This window comes from Aquila chrysaetos, chromosome 1, assembly GCF_900496995.4.
Source record: "Aquila chrysaetos chrysaetos chromosome 1, bAquChr1.4, whole genome shotgun sequence".
Lineage (NCBI taxonomy): Eukaryota > Metazoa > Chordata > Aves > Accipitriformes > Accipitridae > Aquila > Aquila chrysaetos.
Genome location: NC_044004.1, coordinates 30,080,010 through 30,090,073, shown reverse-complemented (window position 1 = coordinate 30,090,073; position 10,064 = coordinate 30,080,010).

The following is a 10,064-nucleotide window of genomic DNA, read 5'->3' as shown; positions in this document are numbered from 1 at the left end:
ATCAAAAAATCCAAAACTCTGCCAGTGACACCAGGCTCAGAGCCAGGTAATGAACTGCTGGCTTTTCCTGTTTCTTCCCTCATTATTCCCTGCAACTGGAAGGATAGAGGAGAACACTACTTGTGCACTTGATCCCTTAACTAGTTGTCCCAAGATCCCGAAGTCTCTCTTGATTGCCCTCACACTTCTTGTTGCAACTTCATTGCTGCCTACCTGAAAAATCAATAATGGATAGTAATCTGAGGGCCGTACCAGGGTAGGAAGGTTTCTCTTCACATCTTTAACATGGGCCCCAGGGAGGCAGCAGACTTCCCTAAGAAGTGGGTCTGGTCTGCGTATTGGGCCTTCTGTTCCCCTTGAGAGAGAGTCTTCTATGACAATGACCCATCTTTTTTTCTTTATGGAATCATTTTTGACACAGGACGTAGACCTACTTAACCTCAGTAACACCTCCAAGCTAGATGACCCATCATCCTTGTCACTGTTCGGTTCCACTTGCAGAGCCTCATACCTATTACGCAAGGGCAGCTGGGAAGGTGGGTAATCACAGAGGAGACATGCCTGCTGTGCCAGGCAGGAACTTAGGAGAAGGTTCACCAGGAGGAGGGCAGTGCAGCACTAGAAAAGGCTGCCCAGGGAGGCTGAGGATTCTCTACCCTTGACAGTTTTCAAGGCTCGGTAGACAAACATGTGGCTGACCTGCTTTAACTTCAGCAATTGTCTTGCTGCAAGTAGGAGGTTGGACTGGAGACCTCCAGAAGAAGTTCTAACCAGCACTTCCGTGATTACATAATTCATTGGATAAACTTCAGGAGCCACCTATGAGAAGCAGTGCTCATGAGAAGCAATGCTCATGAGAAGCAATATATTAGACCTAGATATTATTTCCTCAAACAACTCATACTCAGGCAATTTATACAACTTTGCAATGAATGAAAAATAAGTATGGTAACGCTTAAATGCATGAAGTACATTTCTTCAAACTTCTAAGTCTCAACAGCTTTGAGGAAAAGCATCAAGTTTATAACTAGATGAAGCACAGAGACTGTAACCAGAAGAAGATGAAAGGACCTTTGTTCTCTGGTACAGCCTCAAGTGCTATGCTTTTAATCTTTCTCAATGCTGCTAAAAAACACTCTGATTTCTCATCAACAGTTTCATTAGCACTTGGGGTGAAATCTCTCTGAATCGGGGTGAACACTCCCCTTATAACCCTCAGCTGTAAGAAACAGTTAAATTCATAATGGGACCAGATAGCTGAAACTGCCATAGCTTTCCTTCTAACCACCAGCACACGTCACTGTCCAAAACAAGGGCACCTGCAAGACACATGGCTGGAAGGGTTTTACTGGCTATTGTTTTGTGATCAGTTGGGTGTCTATGAGAGAGAGACAAAAAGATCAAAGGAAGGGACAGATGGTGGCAAGGAAAAAGCCAACAACACAGACATAACAAGGGCCAGGAATGTGCCTCCAAGAAAAGCTAAGGGAAAAGGGAAAAAGAGCTTTTATACTAAGTGTTTAATGGAAAATAGACTTGAGCTGTAAACAGAGGCCATGCCTCTTCTGCAATTCTTGCTGTGTGAAGAAAAAGAGGGCTTTGTACTTTCTTTGCAATTAAATGGGATTGCATCAGAGAAACCTCATTTCAGAAAACATTAATTTCTCTTCCTAGCTGGAACAATTCTTATGACGCAGGGTTTTTATTTAGATATTTACCCAGCTCACCTAAGTTTATACCCAGTCACCTAGGAAAGTGATAGTATTGCTCTATTTACCCCTAAAACAGAGCACCCAGCCCGGCAGTCAGTCAGTTTTGTTTCTAATGTGCCTATTGCTGTAAAACTGGAAGAGCCTGTTCAGGAAGGTTTCAGACAAGCTAATGAAATGGTCAGGTAACAGGGCAGGAATCAACAATGCAGGGCAGAGCACTGGTGGGTACATTTTTGAGTGGCTTCTTTCTCATCTTGTGCTTATCCTGTTTTTGTCAGTGTGTCCTGAGGAAATGCTGGCACTGTCAGACCTGAAAAAGGGCTGAGCCCGCTTGCCATAATACTGACAGTCTGACTTTTTGCAATGAAAGTGAAAATGGTGCTTTCTTCCTATTTGGAAGTTGACTAAACTGGGGAAATTGTCTATTTCCTCATTTATACACCTTCTACTCTACTAAACGTCCATGGAATACAGCTAATGAGATGAGAATTTGGAGGAATTTTTAGATGGCAAGACATATACATATACATACATGTCTTTAGTGTACCCACACTGCACAGAAAGGATGGCATGCTAACAAGATAAGCAGGTTATTACACCTTTTGTTTTCCTCTTGCAGTTCAGCACTACCTATGCTTGCCTTATTTCCTGCATGCTGTTCAAAATCTGCTCTGAAGCCAGTATCCCTCATTTCCATATGGGGTTTCCTTTGAGCACACAACTCCCTCATAACGGAGAGCTTCACAGCAAACTTCCTGCACAGTATTACTTCGAAGTGAGGAGGCTTGGCAGTATCCCTTCACGCTGAAAGCTGGTGGGTCCCAGGAAGATTAAGGCCAAACATAACCGTGGTGGACACAATTTTAAATATCCCAAATCAGATTTTTGGAATACTACTTTGTGTTTGGAGCATAGCTCCCACTGACTTCAGCTGCAGCTGTGAAAGTTCAGCACGCCTACAAGTCCTGCACCAAGAATAAAAGCAATGTGAAATTATTGACAGCTTCTGAAAAGATTGGCTCGAGTGACTCAGCTATCATCACATAGGAGCTGTGTGACAGAAAAAGGGACAGTATCCAATTCTCCAGGGTAGAACATCACTCCCTTGCCATATGCTCTCTTCCCAAATTCTGTCTTGTTCTCTACACTGCTTCCTATTCCTGGGGCCAGTGAAGTGGGAAGGTGTATTATAGTGTCTTTAACTGTATAACCATGATCAGTTCCCGGAACTTTCCATACTGTACCTTGTCATGAAAGACAACCTGCATAAATACAAGAAGTACCAAAGTTTTCAGCCTTGATAATATTTTCTTCAGTTAGCATGTATTTTGCTTGTTTTTCAAAAAGAGGAACAAATTCCTTTGTGTGACACTGTGTTGCCATTCACAAGGGCAACCAGGAGGTAAATGGGGCCTTTAAATGAGCTGCACAGATCTCTGTTGTTTGGCTAATGGCATGACAGAAAATGGTGATAGGTGTCAGAGACCACTACCAGGGAGCTGGGACACGCACTTTGACTGCCTGGCTCATTCCTCCACCAGCCTGTTCTTAATTCTCTCAGCATTGTTGGGTCTTTATCCTCATCTTTTCCCTCAGCCACTCCCATTTCTCCTTGTATTGATATAGTACCCTTGGGAGATCTACAGCCACTCAGCCAGTCATAGTTTCTCCCCTCAAGTTCCTTGTGGGGTTTGATTTGAAACTCCTCACTTTTCCTTTAGAAAATCCTTAGACAACAAAAGAATCTTTTGTCCCATTGCTTCATTCTTAGCAACATCTAAATGTTCCAGAAAATTTCCAGGAGAAATCAGTCCAAAGCAGACCCTTAACATTGGAATGGTAAATGTTTCACAAAATTATAAGTGACTGAAACCCAGGAAATGTTTCAGGAGACAAGAATAGGTCTATCTCAAATATGAATAAAAGATGGTTGTATAAAACCTTGCATTTTATCTCCAACTGTTTAAACGCCCTGCACTAATAATAGTTGTGTTAACATGAGGCATTAAAAAAAAAAAAAACCAAACCACAAGATAAAGCATTAAAGACTGTATTAAAATTCTCACCCAAGGGTATTAATAATTTGGCCTTAACACTGGGGTATTAGTTGCCTACAAATATCACTTGCTGCTTCACCTCCTGCCACACAGCCCTGAAACATGAGCTGGACTTGCAAAACAAAAAGACACCTCTACAGAGTATCCCTCTCTACTTCAGACAGTTGCTTCCAGACACCTTATGGAAAAACACCCAATAATCTCACTTCCCTGAGCTGCAAAGAAAGAGAGAAAGGAACAGCAGTGACAGCTATTTCAACTGCCTCATCAAAGACGGCTAATCGATCCCCAGCATTTGCAGGTGTTTCTGGCCCTGCTCCTATACAAAAGGAGGCAAGGAAGGAAAGCAGCCAGTTTCTACATGTTACAGTCCCTGTGGGTTAATGTACTTCTGAGAAGGGAGATACTTGGGAGAACTCGCCCTGCAAGTGGGATGCAGAGTATGTGATGAATGCCACTTAAAATACCAGCTCGGCAGTCCCTAAATGCTGAGTGCTACGGTCAGTCTTTATCTGGTGACGTTCTGTAAAATGTTGTTGATTTTAGGCAAAGTGGAAGGCACCCTTGCTGTTTGCCTGCTGGTAGGCTTTCATTTGTCACCTGTGATAGACACGCAAGGTCTGACATTGCACGGCCACATTTCTTGCTGTAGACACCATTCCTCTCCCCTCGCCCCCAACCCGCTGTTTTCATTTTGCTTTTGTTTCTTTTCTGTCAGGCTGAGGAGAAGCTAGCTAAGAGATGTTTGTTTTGGGAAAAGAAGAAAGAAGACTACTCGGGAATTGTTAAAAAAATGCAATGCAGGTTTCAACAAAGAGCCGCTTTAAAGAAAGCTAAAGAGCTCTATAGAGGGTTGGTTTTTTGTTTTTTTTTTTTAGAAAACAAAGTTGATGGAAACAGATGGAGACTATAACTTGAAAAATCAAGAAAGTAAGATGAATAAAACTTCTTGTTTTCCTCTCCTATCCCAACTTGTAGGGGACAGGGATGGGGGGTAACCTCTTCAACCCCTTTTCAAAGCAGATGTTGGATTCCCAAAGGGTTCAGGTTTGGACTATTTTTTTTTGAAGCAAAAATATCAACTATTCCTTTGTACAGTGCTCTAGGGTCTTCAGCTCAGCTACAGCTTGTCGCATGTAAGTAAACGTGGCAGATTCCACTACTTAACTCTGATTGGCACAAAAACCTGATGTTAGTAAACCTTAATCATTAAGGCTGATATATACCATTGTTTTCAACTCCCTGCCTCAGCAGAGCTTTGTTAGCTCAGTATCATGCAATTAGCTCCTGTTATACTACTCACCAGTGCCACAATTCATTGAATGTGAAAATGCAGTCATGAAATTCGGCTAGTGAAATCTCTTACTGCAGGTAACAGAACTTCATTCTGCATCGTTTCCCCACCTCTTTTCAGTTATCCCTTTGGGTGCACAAGCTGAGACACTTCAAGGCTTATAAAGATTAAAAAGTATTGAAATGTCTTAGATCAAGCACCCAAAATTTAGGTTTTATTACTTTTGGTTTTATATTGGCTTGAACACCGGTGCACCACAGCTAAGAGGTGCTATGGAGTAAAATTGTCTTGGCTGCTTTTTCAGCACGTTCCACTGCTGTAAGAGCAGTGAAAACATTGCTAAACTCCTTCTAAAATGGCAACATAGAAATCCATAAAAATGAGTAGAACCAGAAGATCTCATTTCTATTCCTAGCAATGCTGTTGACCTCTGAGATCCTGGCCAAGTGACTCAACTCCTCCACAACCATACTTCCTGCAGCTGTGAAGGGGAAATACTGACCCTTCAGTAAGACATTTTGAGATTCCTGCCCTAAAGCTTTAGTTTTTCACAAACATGTAGCAGAGGCCTAGAGTCAGCAGGAAAACAATGAGAGCCCCTTCTCTCAGTTCAAAGATCTCAAATATTCAGCTCCTACTGCAGGAAGCTGTAACCATTTTATAAGGCAGACCTACTGTATTATTATGGTTTATATGGCTTAATCACTGAATTTAGTAATTTAATTTTTGATGGTTTTTTTTTATTAATTTCCAATTTTACTGTGAATGCTCCAAATGAAGATGGTTCAGGACTTCTAAGATATTCTGTGATGAGAAGATTTTTGCTGGTTTTTTCTCAGGATATCTACATCAGCTCTATCCCTATTTCTGTAACCCTGTTATTGAATCCTCACTTTGGCAATTAGCGTGTTTATTATTCATCACCTCAGCATTACATTTCATTTGTAAGGCCAGGCATGTGTTCAGAGTAAGGAGCAGCTATGAAAGATTAATTCTAAAATAGAATTAGAATACACTTACCATCACGTAGAGATTGTGTCCAGATACAAGACTTCACAGTAGTTGTGTGCAATCTCATATTGTGAGGCTCTTCTCTTCACTACCTCCCCCAGGAAACACCTGGAGCTCAAAAAATACACTGACTTTTTAGTGTACAAGATATTAGTTTAAATTACACTTAAAAATTTAAACAAAGCTCTCTAAAACCCACATGTGTATAAGCTCCTCAAGCTGCAAAACATGCAAAAGAAATTTAGAAATTCCTGGCAATACAGTGACTGGGGTAGCAACCACAAGAACCAAGCACATCTGAACATTGAGCATATGTGATAGAGCAAAGGCATGTAGACTTGTAGACACAATCTATAATAGGAAAGAGGTAAAACCAATACAAGCTGAGGAACCATTCCTTGTGTTTTGCCAGTATCCACTGAATAAGCATTGATTTTCTTTTTTGTTGTCAGGGATGTCTTCTAGTTTAACTCTGAAGATCTAAATCCTCATGCATACCTATATCTGAAAGTCTATGTTTGTTATTTGGGCCCTCAGGTCCTAAAATGTTTTGCTTGAGGCCCAAAGCCAGACAAATTTTATCCGTATTTCATTTAGCCGTATATTCTGGCTCACTATTTTTTCCCCTTGTGTCCAGAGCTCAGCTGGCCTCAGCTCTGGAAATGACTGGGCTTTTTTGTTTGTTAGCTGCCAGACATCATTGATTGTGTACGAATTCCATTTTTCACAAGAAAGAGTATTTTAAGAATAAACCTCTCACTCATGTTGTTTATTGTGATATGTACTGAGAGGAGTGAAGGAAACGCCAAAGCAGCATCTCTCACCTTCATGCATTTAAATCCTCTTTTGTACCCACAGCAGATGACAGGAGCTGCTCTTTGCCATCTCCTTTCTGTAAGATCGAGTGTGTGTGAGATATCTCTGACTCATGGCAATATGGGACCAAAGCCAATTATTTTGGGGCCCATGGCACTCACCAAAGCTGCTCCCTGTGGCTGGAGGCACCAGCAGACCTGGACACGTGCCGTTTGGGTCAGGAAGCCTTGTTGGCATCAATGATCCCTCTACTTCGCTGCAAGCACATGGATCTCACCATCTTTCTCCAGCTGAGGACTTGGCTCTGAGTCACTCTTCCCTCTAAGGAAAAAGCAAGTGGTTTGATTTACAATTTGGGGTTTCGGGGCTGCAAAAGACCCCTGCCCCTCCTGCTCTGGTGGGGGAGCTCCCACCAAACGAGAGGCCATCACTAATGGTCAACCCTGTTGCACTCGCCTTATGTGCATTTGCAAACAAGGAGCAGACACAGATTACAAACACCTTAACGTATTTCTGTACCTTCAGACTTACTTATTTCACACAAGCATGAGCCAACATGGATTAACCAGAGCATGGGGCGCAGCAGAGATTTAGGTCCATGCCTCTACCCCAAACCACTAGCCAGAGCAAAATGCCCACTTACATTTCATTATGCGGCTGCAGCCATGCAGCTCTTCCCCAGCCACATCAGGACTGCCAGTGTGCTCTTAGCCTTACTGTGCATCACTGAATTATTCCTGCTGCTCTCAGAACCTTCAGGATACTTGAAGCTGTGCAATGGTAGAGCGGCAGCTTGAATTCTCTCTGTTCACTCTGCATTTAATTTTATGCAAAAATTTGGACTGGGGCCAATAGTATCATTGGAGCCAGCTGAAGATTTCATATCAAAATTAAATTAGAGTATTATTAGAGTACCATGGACACTAGGCACACTTGCCCAATGGTGCTTTTCCACTCTCCTTGAAACAAAAGAAGAAAATGCCACACTCATATCAGGTAGAGAAGGCAGCCACTGCTTTTAGTACCGCAGCAAAATGTTGATTCCAACAGCACAGGGTATTTTATCTCCTGGTGTAGCTCAGAAATGTTGTTTCCCTGACTGTTTAATCAGTCACACTGAGCACAGCACCATTTGCAACATTCCCCAGAAAGTGCACCAGTGTTGCCCTCTACTTTGTCAATAAGAAGTCTTTCCTGAGACAGCATTATTATGGGACTGATGGGCTCTCCTCTAATCACAGCCAGAGCTAATGAGGTAGCAGCCTGGGGCTTCACTAAAAGGCCAGCGTGTGACACGTCTGCTCACTGGACTATGTTCACTTACAAATAGGCTGGATTTTGCTCTAATTTAAGTCCATTCATCTGGCTTTGAGCAAGAAAGTTAAACAGTTTATGATCCAGTGCCATTCTAGGAATACCACAAATATCTAAAGAAATAAATTGGGAAGGAGGTTTCTGACTCATTAGCAACTTGCATTCTTGGGTAAGTAAAATTCGCAGAAATCTCATTGTGTTGCCATATGTTTATTTCTCCAAAGTCATCACTGCAGGGATTTGTTTTGGGGGAAGTTCACTTTCAACTGACACTCAACAGGGTCAGTCCATGAGGGAGAGCTATAAACAAGTCAAAGGTTTTCAATTATTTTTTGCAAACAAAGAATACATCAGATAGGACCTTATTTCCCTAAGGAAGGGTACAGGCTCATAAGCCTAAGGAGAAAATGCAAATACTTGGGGAAATGGATTGAAAGATTCCTGTCTGTGTGTCACAGCCAGATCAAAAGTGCAATGGAAATGGAAAGATACTCATCAAATTCAATAGGCTTTTATACAGGTCTGTATATTTTTTCTAGATACAGATGCAAATTTGTATAACTGAACAAAGTTCTTCCATAGTTTCAGGACAGAATGTACTGCAGAACTTGAGAGACAGCTTGATGAAAGAAAAGTATATTGGAAAAACTAATGCTGTTTTAACTTGACTAAGCCTATTTAGCCAGTGATTAAGGGTCACCACAAGTGATTTGTGGTGTCCCTCAAGGACACTTGAGGGAAGGAAGTACTTGGGTAAACTTCAGTGGGATTTGGTCACAGAAAATTATACTGATTTGAATGCCAGCTCAAAATGAAATACGAAGAGAAACAGTTAAAAATAATCTGTCAAATTATCCCTCAAATAACATCCAAGTCATAAATTAACATTCAGAGAATAAAATATCTAATGATGACAGAGACTTTGAGATGACAGGCATACTGATAAATGGTGTGAGGATGAAGAACAGAGGGATATTTTAAAATCTATCACCAGTCTGTGCAGAGAGGATTTATTTCCCCATAAAGATGGGATAAAAATACAAATATACCTGTAGAATTATGTTGCCTAGTCTCCTAATCAAGAAAATACTGAGTGCACAATATTCAAGAATATCAAAGCATATATATAGCTGACTTCAACTGCAAGCATAGGTGCTGCAAATACTGGGATAGTCACACAGAGCAGCTGTTACTGAGTTACTCATTAGCAATGCACAAAAGTGAGTTCAAGACACACAAGAGTTGAGCTACAAAGCAAAATTCACTGCAGCATAAATGCTTTCGACATGTTCATCAAACTGATTAGGGTCGTCTTAAGCCACATAAAAGGAAAGATCAAAAATGAGGAAACTAATGAAAGAGAAAGTCAGAACCAAGGAAAGCAATGGTTTTGAACTGTCTGTGGAGCCTCAATAAAAGACATTGTGCTCACATTCAAGAAGTCAGGGCAGAAATAAAGTACCTGTGCACCATTGACCTCAGTCCTGCTGAAATTAACTGCAGTTCTGATAACCACCACGGAAAGCAAGTCCACAATACACAGTCACATCTCAGGTTGGAAACACTTCATTTTTCTGGTTCCAAAAATCCTTAACCATTTCTGGGTTATTACACTGGTCAAGGTACAGAGCAGGGTGGCTGCTCACAACCGGAAAATGATGAGCCACAACCCTGCCATGGGGCTGGAGTTTGGGTGCTCTCATTCCTGCAGTCCCAGTGCTGCAGATTCACCACGGCGGGGGTGGCCTCCCCAGCCCTGAAGGGTGTCCTGCACACCCCAGGACTGATTTCAGTGCAGTGGTCTTTGAACAGCAACAAGTCAACAGCACCTTTGAAGAACAGCAGGTGCTCTTCCAGAGG